We start from the raw sequence: 7,101 nt of genomic DNA on the forward strand, positions 1-7,101 counted from the left end.
GTAATTTAAGCCGTAAATTACTGATTCAAATTTTGCGAAAACCAAAATTACAGTTCATCACCAAATTTGGTAATATAAATTTTACGTGCTTACAGTAAATTGAATTTAAACAACGTTGAGTTTTGAGCACTATATAAGGTTCTTTACATGATTTTGCGGCTTTTGTTTTCAAGTCGACAGCCGTGGCCTTTCTAATCCGATCTTTAACTAACGATTTTTAGAGCTGGCTGGCGCCTGGCGACTCCATTTGGAAGTAAATACAGTAATAGTTGTTCATTTAAATATAAAATGAACTTTTAACGCGTAATGAGCTCTTGATCCAAGTAAAAGAGCACTAGCATGTGCGTGTGACTACTTGGTCCGGCTTTCAAGTAAACACCACTTCAGTGACTAACAATATGAGGATGTGTGAACCACTATTTTAAGCTAGAATAGCCGCATGAACGAAAGGGGTATAGAGGAAAACGGGACTCCGAAGTAAGAAAGGACATTGTTTTAGTCTCAGGAAGGCTAGTACACTTGGTTTCACTCCCAGAACACAAAAATTTCAAAAATGTTTGATAATTCTTACCATCATAAAATTACAGAAATTTCGTAAATTACCACCGGTAGTTTACGGACGGTAAATTACTGACCCACATCTCTACTAGTACCAACTACCAAGTCAATTGTTTGGGAAAATAAACTGAACTGTTTCCCTCGACATCCAGCCTACAACAAACATAAAATTGCCTGGATTTTTTTAGTATATGCGTTATGAATACATTTGAAACGTATATATTTTTAAAAGGTATTAATCCGAAACTACGACCGAAGCCACAGATATCTGTTTCAAAAGTCTACAATCTCGTTTTTATCTCAGATATGATTTGATCTGAATGTGTATCTGAAAAAGACATCTGATCTGAACAGAAAACGGTCCTCAACTGTTTAACTGATAGCTGAAGTCAAGCAAACATATTTGATCTGTTCGGATCACAAATCAGATAACTGTGTTCGGTTTAGAGCACTAGATAGGGAGAAAATCCCGATACTAAAGAGGCGGCCGTCCTCTTTCTTGTATCAGAATCCTCTTCATCCTTCTCTTCTTCAATGCGAAGAATCCGGTTAAAATTCTCCAAAGGATCATCTATTTCTGGCGTTGCTAGCGTGTCGCCATCGTCCCCCGCAGAGGCAAACAGATCTTCCTTCGAATTATCTTCCCCTTTATTTAAAGTAGAATCATCCTCCTCATCCTCAGATGTTCGAGGCGACCTCCATGTTTTATTGTCCGAGTAGGCCATTATTTATTTAATTAAGTTAAGTTTTACAATAGTCAAAATAGATATAGTTATCTTAATTCAATACATTCGTTATAAAGATAAATCTATTTCTAATTTAGTATTTAAATTAATTATGATTAATTAAGATTAATTTCATTATCTTTAATTATTAACCAACGTGGAAGGCAAGGCTTAACTCCACGTGGGGGGCGGATATACCGACAATGATAAACAATTTTTCTACGGGACTGACCAAGGCTTAAGGCCTAGTCATTTCTAGTCGAGTCCCTGTTCGGACGCCATTTATGTAACCCTCAATAGCAATTAACTAAATAGGGAGATTCTCCCGAGGGCCATAAAAATGTTAATAAAAAGTCTCACCTTTCACATATGGACGATTTCATTTCCGAAAACGTTGTATAATATTTTATACCCTTACTTTTTAAATATATCTGGAAACGAGGACCGAATTCCGAACCTCTATCGCTAGTAACTAATTTAGGTTTGTGTCGATTGCTTTTTAAGAGGATATGTTTAAAAGCTTGAATCACCGTCTCCACCCTCTTATTTTTAATCGGAACTAGCGAACCCCATTTTGAAAAATAATCCATAATATATCTGACCCCTTTATTATACCTTTTTAAGCTTTGCATAACAATTAAATCCAAACCCCAAATTTGATCAATACCAAATGAAATAACTCGCGGTCTCAAATAATTAATTCTAGCTGGTCTGTGTAGAGTATAAACATTTTGTTGTTTGAGAAATTCTTTAACATCTCGTACCCGATAACCAAACAGGCAAAGAGCTCTTGGATTTATTCGGAAGAAAAGGGGATTTTTTGTGGATACCAAAATGTATTTATCGTTTAATGAGTCAGAAGGAAACCGAAAATCAAGTTTGTATACACATTATGCGTAATCAAACCGATTTTTATGAAAGAGACATTCTAATGATCCTTCCAAGAACCATGAACCACTCAGATCATTGGCTCCCAGCAATAATTCGGAAAAATGGCATTATTTGTATATTTGATCCGTCAAGCACGACTCAAGAGGTTATCGAGCCTCATGTAAAAAAATTGAAATTGATATCATTTTGGCAATTTGAAACGGATCTTAAGGTTGAAATCCAGTACGTTGAAGAATCCCTTCCAAAACAAGAAAACGCTTACGACTGTGGAATATTCGTTTTGTCATACGTGTACAATACTTAAAAGAAGTGCCTCAAATGTCTTGGAAACCTCCACCCGACAGCTTAAAAGGTCGGCAATCGATTTATCATTTGATACACAGGTTCAAGAAACGCATGGGGCGTGTTTAGGAATTAGGTTACGTTATGCATATCAGTAACGCAAATAAACAATAGTACAATTTTGAATAATATTGAAAGAAACTCAATTTAAATTTTAACAAACCAAAAATGTCCTTATACGTAGTGTACCTTTCATAATTTGGGGATCCAAACCGCACGTGACGCCACTTGTTAACACTTATTGGTTCAACAATGAAGTTAACCACGCATATATAGAGTTTATACTCTCTTTAAAATTGAAAGAAAAATGCAGGGCAAAACTTGCAAATAAAGTTTGCGTATACACCAAACAAGAGCGGTACCCCGACTGATGCAAGCGCAAGTTTTGGTATAGTAATATGCAAGATTTCTATTTCACATGGAGATCTACATAACAAAATGTCAATATTTAAATTAAACAATCTAAACATTGTCTTTAATTATTTAAATTATTCCTGCCATAATTGTTTATAGGAAGTTAACGAACAACAATTTATTTGGCTCTGAAGACCCATTCTGTTACCTCCACGTCGGTCAGAGCTGGAAATTATTAAATTTATGATAGGCTAAAACAGAGGGCTTATTTGTTAAACTGTTATTACGTAACAATTTTTAAAATAATCATCTCATTGATAATTAAAAGGAAACAAATGTTCTGGTAGTAATAACCTCATTTGAATCTCGAAAAATCATTGAACCCTTAGCGAGAGAATTATACACTGATTCTGATTATATCAGGCCAGCAATTCTAAACTAATATAGTAATTATCGTGCAGCCGTGTTTTCAAGGTATAGGCGAGTTTTGAGGGAGGAGCTAAACTAATAATTATGTATGACAAGTTTTGATTGACGGATATTGCGCCCGGTCCTGAGCACGCGTTGCTACGTCACAGTCATAAAAATAATACAATTATTTACATCCTGTATGAAGTAAATAACTGTATTATTATGGGATCGTCACAACCCTCTCTCTCACCTTAGTGATAGACCCCCCCCCTTCCGGGGCGCAGACCATTCTCAATTACAATGTTGACCCTTTCGTAGCGGATACACAGTTCACTCATAGCTCTCAACACACTTTACCATCTAGTGTATTTAGAAATATATAAATAATATTAATAATTCGTTTAATTATTACTAGGTAAGCTACCCGTCGTTGCTAACTTGATTACAAAAAGCGCACTAGCAGAAGTAATAACTTTAGTATATCGTAACTTTACGAGCTGGGTGTGGTGCATGGTTAATGATACAAGATTTACAGATGCTAGAAGAGTATTTTCCGACACGTTATTTATATACAAAGAAAAAATCAAAGTGGCTAGGAAACGTATCTATAGATCTAGCTTAATTGGTATTTACACCCTGTATAGGCCAAGATGACGGTTACATTCTGTCTCTCCCCTTGGTTACTGCAATGAGATCTCCCTATTCCTTTGGTTTTAATTTTTACCCTTACTTCACGCTACCAAAGCCATTTGTGATGGAGTAATTCTATTGGTGTGATAATAAGTTTCCTTAATAAATGTAATAAAGGGTCTGTAACAAGCTGCCCCAGCAGAAAGGACACTCGTGCGGGATATGTAAGATAATAAAAACGTGAAAAAATAGGGGCTAAAAAAGCAAGCATGAGGTGAAAATTTCTTTACTAGACGCCATACCTTCAGTTTTGAGGGAAATAAATATTAACTTAACAGTAGAACACGTAGCAGACAGCGTAACTCTTTAGAAGGAAAGTTATCCTCTAGCTACTAGCACCATGCCCAAACAACCGCGCGCGCCTCGGAGCCGGAGTCTTTATCCTCTTGCACCATCGCGGGCTTGGGAGGAGGCGTCTATTTATCCTTTTTTGTGTCTTCAACTTGAGTTCGTTCTGGTGGATTCACCAATTAAGTGTTTACTTAAAAAACTCGAAATCCGAGTAATGGGGATGAAAAGCCCCAAACACACGGTATTCCTGTCGCCTTGTATTGCGAAAGCTATTGCTAGAGAGACCTTGAAAACCGGGACCAATACTTCGTGCGAGGGGGGATTCTCCCCCGCACGAGTAAAAAGGTCGACGGACAGCTGATTTTTTTTTCAATCATTGACGTCAGCATCTGATGTAAGACGCGTGAAAGAGGATTTTTTTCTTTTTCTGGTTTTAAAATTTTAAACTGAAACCTCTTATGTCTTCATTTTAAAATGGTTTGGCAACACCCGATGAGCTCGGCGGTTGGGAAATGGGTGTGACTCAGGCCTAAAAAAACTGCGATTCCCCAGTCCCAAGGTCTTCAAGGTTGAACGCGGGACCCCTAGTTTCCAACGCTAACGTCTGGTTTATTTGGCCAACTATTTCGTCTATTACAGAGTTTTGTGAGTAAAACATAATTTTAACTAAAAGAGTCACAGAAAATTAATGAACACTTAGCTGCAACTTCACTACAGTGTTGTCAGGCCTGCCCTTTGAATTTGAAGTTTAGTCAAGTACTCATTCAAACTGATCTGCTAGGCTTTCTCTCTACAGTAATTAGACTTACAAACGGCCTGGCAACACTGGGGTGAAAACTATGGATAGTAACTTCAATAGTTTTAAATTAACGTCTCTATCCTCTATCAAAAATTAAGGGTGATGTTCTATGGACGATATTGAGTGGAAAATGTTCTATGACGTTTTGTCCTAAGGGCTACCGTTTTCGACTTATGATTGGAGTGTTTTACGGATGATCCCTTAATTAAAATAGCATTGTCTTTGCGTTTCTCATTTTAAAGGGTATGGGAATTTACAATTTCGTATCATATTTTAGCACGAAAGTGGTATTATATTACACTTTCAAGTCTCTTCTTTCAAAATATAAAGTTTTTAATATAATTGAACCAAAGTTTCTATTTATAAAATCCATTGAAAAATCACAAAAACTCAGTTTCGATATACCAACAATTTTGTCTTGTCAGCTTGTTCGGTTGGTTTATGACATCACTATGACGTTGAGGAAAAAAGCGCGGGAAATCTATACGCGCGAGAGAGTGGCACCATCTCGCGTTTGTGATGTCAAAAACAAGAAAACGTTGTGGCCTTTCTTAAAAACTTTAAAAAGTGGATTTTAAATAATTTCATATGAAGCATTTTCAAATGCATATTGTCAAATAACTAGAAATCGGAGAATTAAAAGCTTGATATTTTTGAATTCACAGAAATTAATTCTATCTTTTGCTATATAAATCAGAGGTTTTTCAAACGAAGCTTCTCATACCCTTTAATTATAAGGGGCTATCCGTAAAACACATACCCTTTAATTATAAGGGGCTATCCGTAAAACACTGAAAACGTAACTTGAAAATGGTGCCCTGGACGGCCAAATTTCACAGAACATTTTAGACTCCAAATCGTCCACAGAACATCCCCCTTTATTTTTGATAGACATTTCAGAAACACCCTGTATATTTGAGAAACTGTTTCTTTGTCTGCTTTTACTTTATGCACGGTCACAATTCGATACCTAATTTGACCCAACAGCAGGTGCTTTGGTTTATTTCTTTAAGCTCAATTAAAGGTAATTTTAGTCCTAATGAAACGGTTATATCGTGTCAGAGTTCCTTTTCGTGTGGGTCAGTGCCCTTTTAGTTTGTTCCCTGTTTTAAAATTTATTGCCTTGCTTTAACAACCTATGGGTGATTCATATTTCACGCCTAACTCAACTTCTACTCTTGATTTTTATCGATTCTTCTACTAATTATAAGACTAGCCTGCATAGTGAAACATTCAGGAAATACTTCCGAATGATTTAAAAATTCACAATAGGTTCAGATTTTAAGGATAATTTTAAACAAGGACTGCCGACCAATCGCGTAACGCCCTTCTCCAGAATGCTTCTCTGTATTTTCGGGGTAGACGTATGCACCCGATAGATCCAAATTTGACTCGCACTGCAAGGTCCAGCGGTTTCGGTTTACTTTGGGTTTTAAAGAATGTACGCGAGGCTCTTCGATTTGGTAAACTTTGTTAAATTCCACCAAAGTCAAAAGCTGTTTCATGATTAAAATCAGCGCAGTTTGGTCGTCCGCGAGTTTCCCAATGTCTTCGAGCAACAATTTCAAAGTTGCCGAGAAGGCTTCGGAATCTTCTCCCACGTTTGGAATTTTGTCTTGAAAAGCTCCAAATTTCTTAAAATGGGCGGCGATTCCATGATTTTTTTAAATCATTCTTCAAGATTGACTCAGCAAATACCTGAAATTCTAATGGCCAATCCAAAGAAAATGTTTCGTACAGCTTGTCAAAATGCTGCACCGTTTCGCATTCGATAAATTCGCATATTTGTTCTTCAATTAGCGAGGAGTTAAACACATCATTTTGTGTCAAAAAGTTGCGGATGTCATCCCTAATTTGCGTTGGACAAAACAACAAATTATTTTGGGTCAAATTGTTTTTGATTGACTCTTAAAACTACTTATTGCTGTACTCCATGAGAATATGAATATCAGCTTCGACAACGCCACATTGAAACAATTGTTAACTCTTTGCACAAATAATCTTCCCAGACGTTTCTCAACGTGTTCTCGGGATATATGT

This window comes from Phalangium opilio, unplaced genomic scaffold, assembly GCF_054372755.1.
Source record: "Phalangium opilio isolate 3A_F unplaced genomic scaffold, DU_Popi_V2 ptg000060l_1, whole genome shotgun sequence".
NCBI classification, from domain to species: domain Eukaryota; kingdom Metazoa; phylum Arthropoda; class Arachnida; order Opiliones; family Phalangiidae; genus Phalangium; species Phalangium opilio.